Raw genomic sequence first — 14623 nt, forward strand, 5'->3', positions numbered from 1 at the left:
GTAAAACATAGGATGTTTTTCAAATATTAAATTCTAGAACTTTCACATTTCCTAAGAATTTTTGAAATAACACGTTTGAGTTATGGGCTTTCAAATTATAGAACTTCTAATCAGGAGAGCCTACAGCTTATAGCCTTCAGGTAGGGGTTCTAGAGGCAACTTCAAAATATGTTTCCAACACTTCCTCTGTTTATGTTAAGAAAGTACTGTTTTATGAGTTTCATAGCACATTACTATATAATATAATAAAAGGCTAATCTGTAAATTGTCCCCTCAACTGGGAGTTCGACCAGGAGTTTGACCAGGGGGCAGGGGTGGCCCTCCAACCACCTGTGGCACTTCCCCCAGGCCAGCCTGGCATGATCTGCCCCAATGGGGCGGGCCAGCCGGACCCCCCCCCCCTGTGCATAAATTCATGCACTGGGCCTCTGGTATAATAACTATAATTCCTAATAATTCCATAGCTATAATGCTTATGAAATTGGGGGAACTTTTTTGTAAAGTTGAATCTGCTTATTTAAAACTAGTGACCCGGTGCACAAAATTCGTGCACATTAAAAGGGGATTAATTGAGGAAATAATCTAATATTGCTATTTGCCCTTTCTCTATAATAGAAGTGTCAGAGATGAAAGAAAATTAGTAAAATGTGTATGTAAACCTTCCTCCTGTCAGAGTCTGGGGCACACCACGGGACCCAGAGTCAAGTCCCTGCCCACCCACATGCACCTCAAAATTGCGTGAGAACCAGACCCGGCTGCCCCCCTCCCCCTCATTGCACTAGATCCAGACCCAGCCAGTCCCACCCTTGTCAAGCCCTGCTGGGCAGGGGGCGTAGCCTCAGGTCCCCTCGCCCGGCGCCAGGACGGGGTCGTGGCCTGAGGTCCCCCAGCCCAGACCAGGGTTGGGGTCATGCCTTGAGGTCCTCCATCAAGCCCCACTAGGTGGGGGACTCGGCCTGAGATCCCCTGTCAAGCCCCGCCAAGCGGGAGGGCACAGCCTCAGGTCCCCCAGCCCAGCACCGGGAGGGTGCGCAGCCTCAGGTACCTCGTCAAGCCCCACTGGGCAGGGGTGCGGCCTGAGTTCCCCTGACCCAGCACTGGGGGTGCACCTTGAGGTCCGCTGTCAAGCCCAACCAGGCAGGGGGACGCAGCCTGAGGTCCCCTGTCAAGCCCCACCTGGTGGGGGGCGCCACCTGACATCCCCCGGCCTGGTGCTGGGGTGGGGGGAGCAGCCTGAGGTCCCCTAGCCCAGCACCAGGACGGGAAGCACACCTTGAGGTCCCCCATCAAGCCCTGCTGGGCAGGGGGCATGGCCTCACGTTCCCTGGCCTGGCACTGGGGCAGGGGGGTGCGGCCTGAGGTCCCCCCGCCTGATGCCAGGGTGGGGGGTGCGGCCTGAGGTACTTTGTCAAGCCCTGCTGGGTGGGGGGGCGAAGCCTGAGGTCCCTGTCAAGCCCCACAGGGGCTGGGGAGGGCATAGCCTCAGGTCCCTGCTGATTGCTCATTAAGGCTCCTTATGGGCACTTGGCCTCAACTGTGGGTGCAGCCATCTTTGTGATGGAGTGATGGTCAATTAGCATATTCCCTCTTTATTAGATAGGATCAGAGGACAGCTGGTGTGGCTCTCTCATCATTGATGTTTCTATCTCTCCTCCCTTTCTCTCTGAAACATATATATATACATACATACATATATATATATATATATATTTTTTTTTTTTTTTTAAAGCAGGTTGCTCTATTTTACTTCAACTCTTACTTGATGTTTCTATTTATATAAAACCACTAGCAATTCTTAAGATAAATGCAAATATTATTTAAAATAATATACAGGGTATCCCAAAAAATGTATACACACTTTAACAGCTGATAGCTCAATTTTATAAATGAAATGTATTTTAATAAGCACTTTTATGTATATACATTTTTGGGACTCCTATATCTGCAGATAATATAGCTAAATCTATCAGAGATTGAGAAATTAAATTCAGCAAATATGAGCATGGTGCATAAAGTTTAAACCTCCCAGATGATGATGATGACGACGACGACGACGACGGCGGCGGCGGCGGCGGCGGCAACGTTAATTCTTTCCTTAAACTACAGCAACAATGTTTATGCAGTTTGCTGAATTATGTGAGGACAGGAGGGATTATAATCTAGGACAGACAGCCCCTTAATCTTCGTGGTTTAATTTCTCACTCCTGCTAACTGCCCATGCATGTCAGCAAGGCTACCACTCATTGTGGTTACTGGGAGACCCAGGCTGACACAGCACCCTGATCTCCTATGGTCATTGTGCCAGAAGCAAGGAAGCTCTTGAGGGGCTCAAGGCACAGTTCAATTTTCTTCCCATCTTCTCATGTCAGTTCTGCCCACAAGTCATTGGCCAGAACTATTCATATGGAGCACCAACCACGAGAGAAAGAGGAAGTGCAATGCTAACAAGTCTGGAAGAGGAGAGAAATGGAAATAGTTCATGAGGAAGAACAGGGGTTCTTTGTCTTGATGAGAGGAGAGTTTATATATGTATGTATGTATGTGTGTGTACATGCATATACATACACACATATTATTAATAGGAAGCTGTTTTTTGGTTTAAATCAGTTTGAGGCAGGAAGAACTAAATTTCCTTACTACAAATAGGGTGCCATCCACTGAACACTAATGAAATCCCCATACTTTGTTGTAAAAGATGATCCAATAAATTCTGATTAAACGTCAATATTTCCCTCCTACTCTCAGCTTCAACTAACCACAAACAAGCTAATACTCTTTTAGAAAGAGCCATCTATGAAGAGGAACTAAAAACAAATTCATTTTGTTGACCCATCTTTGTAAATACATTTGCTTGTGTTCTCATCAAACATAGGCTTTATTTATTTATTTATTTTTGTACAATGTGATTGATTTTAGCTCAGAATATAGTCAAGCACTCTCTTTGGCTTGCTGCAGAGAGTCCAAAAACAATTTTAAAAGCAAAGTTCATAGTGGCTGCTTTTTCAGACACAAATTCTCAGAACAGATGGCAGTCTCAAAACAGTCAAGAGAGAAACATAACATTATATCTTGATGTATTAACTCCCTATAATGTGCTTTCTAGCTAAAGAAAATGAAATTACTTATATAAAGTGCTTTGAGGCAAAAACCATTAACTTACTTTCCTATTATGAACAAATGAACAGAAAAAATGACTCTTGCCATTACCAAATACTGCATTCTGTGAAATACTTGAAGCAAAAAGAAGACATAATTTATAATTAGTGAGAATTCAACTTAAAATCTAAAAGATAAGAAGAAAGGAATCTTCCCAAATGTGTTTTTTTAAATTAACAACTGAAATATTCTTTCTTGGATTCATAAAATGAAAATACAAATGAATTCTACCTCAGTCACAATTAGACACCAGGAAATCGGTGGCTCTAATTCAGGAAAAGACTTAGTTAATAGCAATGGGTAGATTTAAGAAACGTTTCAGGTGGAAACTAGTTTTTAAGTCCACAGAACATCCAACATATTAAAAATTCCTATACCTACTTTTTTTCCTCGGCCACTCTGGACTCTCTGGGTTTGTGATGAACTTCCAGCAATATCATACCCTAATGTTTTCTTGTTTGCATTTACTTATTTCAACCAGATAAGATATTCAGACATGTAAGCATTCACAGCATTTGATGCTCATGAAGAACAATTCCTCTATAATGAAAGCCTAATATGCAAACCGACTGACAGGCAGAATGACTGACGGAACGACTGGTCGCTATGATGCGCACTGACCACCAGGGGGCAGATGCTCAACGCAAGAGCTGCCTGCAGGCCCCAGGCCAGCCAAGGCGGGTGCCAGCAGGGGCCCCCCAATTGCCCCACCAAGGGAGGTGACCAGTGGCGGTGGCGGGGGGTGGGGCTGGCGAGCGGGCGGTGCCAGGCTCGCCAAGGTGGGTGCCAGCGGGGGCTTCCCCTGATCTCCCCACAGATCGGCCCCAATCACCAGCCAGGCCTAGGGACCCTACCCGTGCATGAATTTCATGCACTGGGCCTCTAGTATGATGATATAGAGATGATAATCTTAGAACTTTACAGGATTAGGTGAATTGGGACAATATTTGATACTAATTTCTTCCGAAACCCATGAAGAAAAGAACAAGCATTTAGTAAGCAGTTAGCACATCCCATACTCTACCCACTGAATCTCCGAGCAGTCTCATAAAGGAGGTTCAATCTAATTTTTAAGAAAATGGAGACTAGTAAAACTTTAGGTTTCAAGATTCACTGATCGTATGGTAACACAATTCGTGATCAAACTATTCATAAAGCTCTTCTTTGTAGCTACATAGTAACAAATGGGTTAGATTCTAATATGTTGATATTACTTATCCTACATAATAAACAAATATGCAAATTGACCACACCTCCGCTACACCCAAGCCACGCCCACCAGCCCAAGCCACGCCCACCAGCCAATCAGGGCGAGTATGCAAATAAACCGAACCAAGATGGCTACAGCCACAGAGAGCAAGGTTTCCCAGGCAACAGAGGGAAACAAGCTTTCTGCCTGCCCTTGACAGGCCTAAGCCTCCACTCAAGCTACAAAGTTTCAATTATAGAAGTTAAACAAATTCAAACAGAATGGCAGCAGCCACGGAGCTGGAGAGACCAGGCCAGGGTTGCCCGCGGTAACGGAGAAAGCAAAGCTTTCCGCACACCCTGGCTGGGCTCAGGCCTCTGCTTAAGGCTACAAAGTTTCAATTATAGAAGCTGAATTAACTCAAACAGAAATGGCTGCCGGTGGAGCATGCAGGAGGCTTGGCTCCGCTCCAGGCTACAAAGTTTCAATTGTAGAAGGTAAATAAATTACAGATACCAGTGCCTCCGCTTGGGTCGCCAGGAGGCATGGCTGACCTGCAAACCACCACAGGCCCCTTGCTCAGGCTGCCCCATGCCCCAAGGGAACCCCCACCCTTATCTGGGACACCCTTCAGGGCAAACCAGCTGGCCCCCACTCCTGCACCAGGCCTCTATCCTATCTAATAAAAGACTAATATGCAGATTGACCACCACTCCAACATACAATATGTCTGCCCCCATGTGGTCAAAGATCCTGCCCCCATGTGGACACAAGATGGCCACCACAAGATGGCCAGCAGGGGAGGGCAGTTGGGAGGCACCCGGCCTGCAAGGGAGGGAAGTTGGAGGCGATCAACCCTGCAGAGGAGGGCAGTTAGGAGTGACCGGGCCGGCAGAGGAGGGAAGTTGGGGGCAAACAGGCTGGCAGGGGAGCAATTAGGCATCAATCAGGCTGGCATTGGAGTGGTTAGGGGGTGATCAGGCTGGCAGGCAGAAGCGGTTAGGGGCAATCAGGAAGGCAGGCAGGCAAGCAGTTGGGAGCCAGCAGTCCTGGATTGTGAGAGGGATAACCAACTGCCCATTTAGGCCCGATCCCATATGGATCGGGCCTAAATGGGCAGTCGGACATCCCTCGAGGGGTCCCAGATTGGAGAGGGTACAGGGTGGGCTGAGGGACACCCCCCCCCTCCGTGCACAAATTTCGTGCACCGGGCCTCTAATGTATAAAATAAAAATAAGAAACGAATGACAATAATAACACATGACCAACTTCTTCAGCCTCTGGAAGGCAGCATAGCAAAAAGTCTGGAAGGCTGGGCCGAGGAGTCAAGCCATCTAGGATGATTACTGATTCTACCTCTTACCAAGGAACAGCCGGGTAAACGTAAGCAAAACACCTTACTTACCTCCCTGTGCTTCCATTTCCTTACTAGCAATTACTATTTGACCGCTGTGGACTTTACATCAGTATCTCATTTAATATTTTTTAAAGAAATAAAGTCTATTCTAGAAGAAACGTATTTCCATTTTACCACTCTCAAATCCTATTTCTGGCATGTATTTTGACTTTCCTCACATTTGACCCTCAGTGGTTCCTAGTCCACAACATAATACTGAGATTATACAGAGACGGAACCTGGGGTCTGGGGTCTACAGAAATGACGGCTCATAAAATTCACTTGGACATTAGACATGCACTCATGTGTGAGAGTTACTGTTGCCTTACAGCATAATTTAAGTCTTCTATTATTAATTGTCCTTTTATTTTTATTCTCCTTGCCTATTGCCTATTTACTAAAGTACTAACTTGCTGAGCTGAGTTTGGGGCTGGAAAGGGAAGGAGCTTTCTCTTTGGCCTGACTAGAAACAACCCAACACGGACCGCTGGATGCCCCCAAACCCTGACTACTCCGATCTGTTCCCCAGAGCCCAGTGCGAGAGAAAACTGAGGCCCTTCCAGGGCGCTGAGCTCGCGGATGGCGGCAGGCCCCCCTGTCTGGCGGCAGCCCCCTTCCGGCCAGCAGCAGCCCGACTTCCGGCCGGTGCTGCTTGCCTCCAGCTCCCCTCGGCCACGTTTCCCTGCTGTGGGGGGGCCCGGTGCAGGCGGGCCTGAGCCGCACGCGCATGTTGCTGGGTAACGGGCCTGCTCCCAGCGGAGCCTGGGCCCCTCCGGCCTGGCCTGCCACTCCTTCCCGGTCCTCCCGGCCCCAGCCAACTGGCCGGTCCTGGCACAGCCCAGGCCAAAGCAATGGGAACCCCTCGGCGGTGTACCCGGCGCCGGGCAAGCAGCAGTGTCTTCGAGGAAACCGGAAGCCCGTGGTGACCCCTGGCGACCGTTTCCGAGCCCTGGGGAATCAAAACTCGGGGCCCTACGTAGCCTGCCCTGGGGTGTCAGGGTTACACTGTGAACAAGCCCATTGGAGAGATACAGTGACTCCGGGCTCCACACATTGAGATGAGTCTGTTGCCTCCCATTTTTGCCCTTGTCACTGCATATGAAAACATCAGAAAACGACCCAAGAATTCAGAGAAAGAGAACTCCTTCCTAAAGAAAAGAGAAAGATTTTTGGAAGAAACAAGTTCTGTGGAGACGGGAACAAGTCCCAATAAAAAAGGCCTATCATGCAAATCGAGAGGTTTGCATTGATAAGAGATAATTTAAAGAGCAAATTGGATAAAATGAACAAAGACAACTCTACATCTTTGCAAGTACTGAATGAACAGCTGCTGTCTAAGGAAGTAGAACCCCTCCAGCTAAGAACAGAGGTGGGAACTCAGCAGGTGATAAGGAATTTAAGTCCACCTTCATCAAACTGGGAGGTGGAAAAGTTGAGTTGTGACCTGAAGATCCGTGGCTTGGAACGAGAACTAGAACTGAAGAAGAAAGAATGTAACAATCTCAGAATAGAGCTACAAAAAGCCAAGCAAAGGCATCCATCTCAGGAGCGCAAACTGCAGAGCAGAGATCTCCAAAGACTAAGCATTTCGAGTGATGATATGCAAAATGTATACTGGGAGCTGGAGAGAGAAATGTCTAATTTACAGCTGGTGACTCAAGTACAAGTTGAACTACTAAGAAAACTGAAAACCCCAACTGCGATCAAGAAAGCCTGCGCCCCTGTAGGACTCCTGGAAGACCTCGGAAAGACAGCACAAAACTGCACTTGACGAATTTCACTGCAACATACAAATGACACCCCCTCTCCCACCAAATGGCAAAACTCTTTGTCATACCACATCTTCCCATTGACCAGGAGATGTAAGATTTTATCAGAGAAAGCAATTCTCCAATCATGGACAGATAACGCAAGACCCATGCCTCACAACTTTTCAGACTTTCAGGAACACTACTCGTATGGCAGAAATTCTTTGGAGGGTAATTCTTGGGTACTCCCAAGCCCCCATAAACCAAGTGAAACAGCATTTGGGGAAACTAAAAATAAAACTTTGCCTTTACCCATCCTGCCACCCCCGCATAACTTGGATCAACGTAATCAAAACTGCCTTTATAAGAATTAATTCTGAAGAGATCTGTGACTTGGTCATGGGGTTGCTGTACCTCCCACAAGGATACTCTTGAGAAATTATTTAATAAACTGAAAGCAGGTTTTGATTAAACTTTTGCAAAGTTCTTCAATTTACACATTTGCACGTACTGTAACACATTATGTAGTTGATTTTCCAGTATGAGAGAGCAACCCTCCAACTTCACATTCTGGCTAAGAATCAGATATATACTACTAATAAATTAATAAACTTGAGGTGTTTCAAAAGGACAAAAGAAAACAGAGGCCCTTTATATATGCCTTATTTTGAATAGCCCATAGTGATATGGCTTGCCTCTATTTTATTTTATTCTTACCTACTGTACTAAAAAATATATACGCATTAAAATATAAACCTGTGAAGTCTAATGATCATTATATATTGTGCCCATAATCCAATTCCAAATAATCACTCATAATTACTATCTCAACAAGAGAATAAATAAATACCAAGGAAAAATTGGAACTAAAGAGTAATTCTCCATCCCCCAAATATGTTAGACATCAAAGCAACAACTACAAAGCCTGATGTGCTCTCTGAAGATTAAAGAAAGAAAGGGAGGAGGGGGAAATAAGTAAAAGCCAGCTATTTTAAGAACTAATCAAAGACTAAGTGCCTTCTTATTCAAAACTCCTTTTTCCATCTCTAAAGGAAAAGCAATCATTATAAAGATCCATAAGAAAAGGAATCACCATGTAACCCTTCTGATACAGAGATCAGCCCCAAACTACCACAGGTGAAGACTTACTCCCAGAACCTAACACAGCACTCATTGCAGAGTCCTTGGTATGTATCTTTTTAATGAGTGAATAACTGAATTATTTAGGGATGAATTAGACCTTAAGTAATCTCCTAACTGACCTCCAGGCCTCCACACTTGCCCCTTTCCTGCTGCTTTGACACAGTCATTCCACAGCTCACCCCTCCACCTCCACCCCACACCATCCATATTTACCATGTATTCGTGCCTAACAGTACCCTGCGCCAGGGCTGCTGCCTGCTCAACTCCAGGGAGCACTATGCACAGCTTTCTATTATTTGTGCTCCAAAGGATCCCATTTCCAGAAAATACAGCATAAATGCTGATCTTTGGGACTGTGCTTGATGCACCTGCCCAGAGAAGTATCTTCGGATGGACCCACTCCACTGCACAATTGCAGGGACAACATCACAGAAGTGGCATCCCTGGAGCATAACCTCACTGAAAATTCCAATTACTTTAGTTCTCTATTTTATGTTATTGTGTCAGCCTTTTCTTGGATTCCATTTCTTCCCCCAGTCTTTAGCCATGTGGATCCATTAGTTTAACCCTCTTTTCTTCAAGACCTCAACTCCTCTGACCTTCCAACATACCCCTACTGTGAATCAATTTATTAGACAATGTTTTGCTGTAACAGTCCTTTATAGTCTCTACATTCACCCTCTTAAATGAAGGTGTTACTCCAAGTTCCAAATTTAGTTCTTTTGTGGACTTACTGTACAAATCTTCATTAGGTGAATTCATCTGTACTCACAACTTCCATTGTCATGTATGTCAACATCATCACCCCATACCCCCAAACTATTGCTCCAGCTCCCATCCTTCTGACATTCCAGGCATGCATATCCAATCATCTACATCTGAATTAGCCACCTGGATGTCCAAACATCCATCAATCAAAACATGTCCAAAATCTATCATTTTTCTTTGTTTTTTAATACCAGCCAAAGGTAGAATCATAAATGCCATCCTCTCTTTCTCTCTCTCTCTTTTATTGATTTCAGAGAAGAAAGGAGAGGGAGAGAGAGATAGAAACACCAATGATGAGAGAGAATCATTGGTCAGCTGCCTCCTGCATGCCCCAAACTGCAACCCAGGCATATGCCCTGTCCTGGAATTGAACCTGACCTCCTGGTTCATAGGGTGATGCTCAACCACTGAGTCAGGCTGGCTGTGCCTCCCTTTCTCTTTACTGCCTATAGCTAATGAATTATCAAATCCTATTCCTTCTGTCCCCCAAATACTTCTGAAATCCCTACTTTCACCTCTATGCCAGTGTGATCAGGCAATAGATCTTTATTCCGTGCAATCATCTCCCACCTGATTCCCTGCATCCGGCTTTGTTTCTTGGCCATCTTCCTCACTGTTGACAAGGTCATTCATTCCTCCAACTTAAAGTCCTTCCATGAGTCCCTAGGCTTTTCAGAATAGTATTATCTCAAATGAAATCTAAAGCCTTTCATATTACGAACACTTCTCCCATAAGAAATAATGACTAAGTGCTGCACAGCAACCTTCCCAGTGCCCAGGTTACAACCGCCCTTTCACTGCCCATCTCCAGCCCTGACAGCCAGCAAATCCTAGCTTCGTCACTGGAGGGAGTGGCTTTCGGAGAAGACCGAATGCTCTCTGGCCAGGTAACGGGCGGAAGAAAACGATATCCCTCCACATTCTCAGGCTCCTTCAGAGTCTGGGGGCCAAGTATCAGTTCTTTCGAGGCATCTTGGCACTAGTGCTTCCCAAGCAAAGGGCGTTTTCCTAATATGACTGAGATACGGCCAACGTCCTAACGTGAGCATTCCCATGTGCATGAACACCTCCAGGCTATCGGTTAAGAAGTGATGCTTGGCTCGGCCGGCGTGGCTCAGTGGGTGAGCGTCGACCAATGAACCATGGTTCAATTCCCAGTTAGGGCACATGCCCAGTTCTGCGGGCTCAATCCTCAGTGTGGGTGTGCAGGAGGCAGCCGATCAATGATTATCTCTCATCGTTGACATTTCTCTCTCTCTCTCTCTCTCTCCCTTTCCCTTCCTGTCTGAAATCAAAAAAGAAGCGATGCTTGGCTATGCACCCACTGTGGCCAGCTGTAGGGCCAGGACACCAGCATGTTGTGACAGGAGCTGTGGTAGTGTTTGTCTCACACATGGACAGGAACATCCCAAACACTGTGGTATATGTACATCAACACAGGAACTGTACAAAAACCCAGGCCTTTCCCACTTGAGGGGTGTAAATGGTATCAAACTGAACTATGTTTATGCATAATAAGGATGCCTATTCCCTGCTTGCTTAGGAATTTACCTTCTGAATTTTGTGACCACATCTTATTTTTACTTCTCCTGCGTCAGATATTAGTAACACTGTGTTATCCAGAATACCTAAATAATATTTATTTTCTAAATGAAAACATCAGTTCCTCAGAGGAAGGTACATGGCTTTAGAAAATGGTAGTCATATCAACTCTTATTGCTGCACATGGACCTACTTTCCATTAGAGATTTAAAAATAATGAAACAAACACTTTACAGAAAGTCGTATGTCTCTGTGGAAAAATTATTGAGGTCATAATTATTTTCCTTGAGGAATGCACATCAATTGTAATTATATGTGACACTTCTAAAGCCTTGCAGTATTGTTCCAACTGATTATCTCCTCTTCAACTATGTCAGAGGGGCTAGCCATACCAACGTGTTTTATTTCAGCATGTTCATCAGAAGCTATTTCTCCTTATTTCTAAACATAATATTTTCATTAAAATTAGTCTTCATTGGAAACAGAATATATTTTAACATAAAAACAGAAATAAGAACACATACGATTAGTGCTATGTTTATACTTAAGCAATATATATATTTGTTTTTAAACTATAACCTAACCAGATTATGTTCCAAGATTATTTGTGGGGATTTTTAAAAATTATGTAAGATTGGAGTTTATAATATGTCAAAATATTTTCATTCAAGGGAAGCATGTGTCTTAGTATTTTCAACTGGAGATTTAATGCTATATATTACTTTGTATTTTCTTATGTTCTGTACTAGTTACATTTTTTAATAGGGAGGATTCCAAGTTATCAAAATGATTTGGCATTTTCATTCATCAAAATTAAAAACTAGAAATAACCTTGTTGCATCTGAACATGTAGGGAGTATTTAAAAATTGGAGTATCTGGAATGATTTAGGTTAGAAGGTAAGAAATACAGACTGAACGGTCATGTGGCATGGTTCATCTATGTAAAAATGACAACTAGGATGCATTTAGTTTTTATTTAATTATGCCCTTTAGTGAGTTATTTCAAAATGAAAATGATCTAATAATCTTTTTCAAGAGTTGTAGAAATTCTAGTAGTATTTCATTTATAAGACTTTGGTCCTGATGATCTATAGATAAATTATAAATTGTCATTCCCTTTCTTTCTTTACATTTTCTGTTGAATTTGTGACCTGATTTTGTCACTTCCCTAAACAGCATTTTACATTAGAAAACACACATCTGCTCAAATTGACAGTCCCATTTCAACTGGCTCAACTGTCTGGTGCAGCTGCAGCTCCAGAGTATTCACATGAACTTGCTCATGGCCTTCACTCCCATGAACTTCCTACAGATGCAGCCACCAGAAAGGATGTTACTCACAAGGCGAGGTAGAAGCCAAAAGAAAAAAACAATACTACTTTTCAGTGTTTAACAGCATGAAAACACGATGATGCATCTCACACTTTTGGTTGTGAATCATGAAGATCACTCATAAGTAGGCACACAAACTTGTTTTTCATATGAAATAAACCAATGCATGTACAAATGCAAGTTTATTTCAAAGAATGCTGTTATGGCCTGAATTGCATTCTCCACAAATTCAGATGTTGAAGCCCAAAAGGGACTGTGTTTGGAGATAAGGCCTTAAAGGACGTGGTTAAGGTTAAATGAGGTCACAGTGTGGAGCTCCAATCCAACAGTACTGGTGTCCTTATAAGAAGAAGAAAGCCACCCGTGCACTCTCTCCCCATGCGCGTGCACAGAGGAAAGGCCACATGAGGACACCACAAGAAGGCACCATCTGCAAGCTGAGAGAGGGACCTCCCAGAAACCAAACCTGCTGGCACCTCCAGCCTCCTGAATTGTGAGACAATCCGTTTCTGACAGTGAAGCCACCCAGTGTGCGGTGTTTTGCGATGGCAGCCGGAGCACTAGTACAGATGGCTATCTCATTACTCTGAAGAAGCTCTGCACCATCAGTCCTATCCCAAAGCACTGGTTTTTAACATACAGCTTTTAAAACATTAATCAAATATTCCTGAATGTTTAATTAAATAGGGCAGTGTGATGCAGATCTGTTCTATATGTGCCTTAGTGGCTTTCAAACTGTGATCCACAATATTATTAGTATGTACATATGTATGTATGTATGTATATAATTTGTATGCTTATAATATGTGTATAATATATATTTCACAAACTATTATTTTTTCTTAACTATAAGCGATATATTCTGTTCAGTTCTATTTTATTTAAAAAATAAAGGCATGTGCGTGTTTCTAAGAAACCATTTGAAAGAAAGCCAGCTTATGGTTAGATGTTTGAGAAGTTCTCCTTTTAGCTTGTCATCTAAAATAGTTCCTATTTACAATTTCTTTTTTCCTTAGCATCTCAAGATCCTTCAAAGTACACTGAAAATACATTGTAATGAAAATAATCACAATTCATTCTCTCTCCCTTCTCTCTCTCTCTCTCTCTCTCTCTCTCTCTCTCACACACACACACACACACACACACACACACACACACACAAAGTGAGTTTGTCTAAGGCTAAGCCAAATAAGTTGGTGTCCTATACAAAGTAGAACTTTTCACATGATTTAAAGTAGAACGTCAAGCATATTGTCTTGCTGATTTGTTTCTAATAAAGACTTTGGTTTTATGGTGCAACTAAGATATAGATGAATGCATACAGACTGAACACGTGAATGCCCAACTGAGAAATATAGTATCCATGAAGGGAACTATTGGATAACTTACATTCTTTCTAATCACCATGGGTACCTTCAGTATTTATATGAAATTATATGACTTGAAGATTTTCAAATAAAATTGTTTTGTCTGTAGAGATGCATTAACTTTATCATATTCTATTTTATTCTATTTCTTTTGGGTGTATGTTTAAAGATCAGTGCGTGTATCAATCAAAGATTTTGACACTGATGTCTCTTGGCTTATGAATAGCAGATAATGAATTGAAGGGGATAATTAAAGAAAAACAATGAGTACAAGTTTTATAGACTTGTCCTCTGAAAAAAATTAGTAAAATTGGCTAACAACCAGAACAAAAACACACAAAATTCATACTATTCTATCACATTCAAACTAACAGGACTTCTGGACCTAAAAACATTAAATCAAAATTTAATTTCAGAGCTCTGTAATTTCAAAATCAGATTTAAATTTTCTAAAATGTCATGATATTCTGATATTCATTTCTATGTATACAGTTGTTCAAAATGTGTAAAAGTGTATGTTTTTGAGCAGCTAAAATTAGTATATTAAGAAATTGGAAATTGGCCATAACACATACAGCTTTGGGGCATATATGTGTTTGTAATATATGTGTTTGTATACATCTGGACTACCACACATTTATGTAGACATAACAAAAAAGGAAATAATTGACTAAATTCAATATTCCACAGTACATTCACTTTTTCATGCTACTGATACCTTGACAAAAATATTTTCTATTATACTTTCCTCTATGGAATAAAATTTACTTTGTTCCTTTGAGAGAAAAAAAATGAAACAAAAAAAAGAAATAATGAAAAAAACACTTTAATTACATCCTTTTTAGCACAAATTACCCTAAGCACCTAGATAGCATCAGGAACATAGGGAGGGTTTAGTATTTGGTAAGTGAATGAATTATAACTCTTATGATAGCCATGTAAAACAAACTCATACTAAACATAAATATTTAAAAAATAATG

The 14623-nt window shown here is 42.6% G+C and overlaps 1 protein-coding gene and 1 pseudogene across 3 annotated transcripts in view; one reads left to right on the top strand and one right to left on the bottom strand.

Annotated features, from left to right (window-relative positions):
- The window catches only part of KCNK2 (potassium two pore domain channel subfamily K member 2), a 103128-nt gene that overhangs the window by 15808 nt on the left and 72697 nt on the right, over positions 1–14623 (bottom strand). The gene's annotated exons all lie outside the window — the stretch shown is intronic.
- On the top strand, positions 7024–7863 carry LOC307092847 (5-azacytidine-induced protein 2-like; annotated as a pseudogene). The gene has a single exon. The product of its transcript is annotated as a 5-azacytidine-induced protein 2-like (transcript).

The sequence above is a fragment of the Cnephaeus nilssonii genome (genome assembly GCF_951640355.1).
Source record: "Cnephaeus nilssonii genome assembly, chromosome: 21".
NCBI lineage: Eukaryota > Metazoa > Chordata > Mammalia > Chiroptera > Vespertilionidae > Cnephaeus > Cnephaeus nilssonii.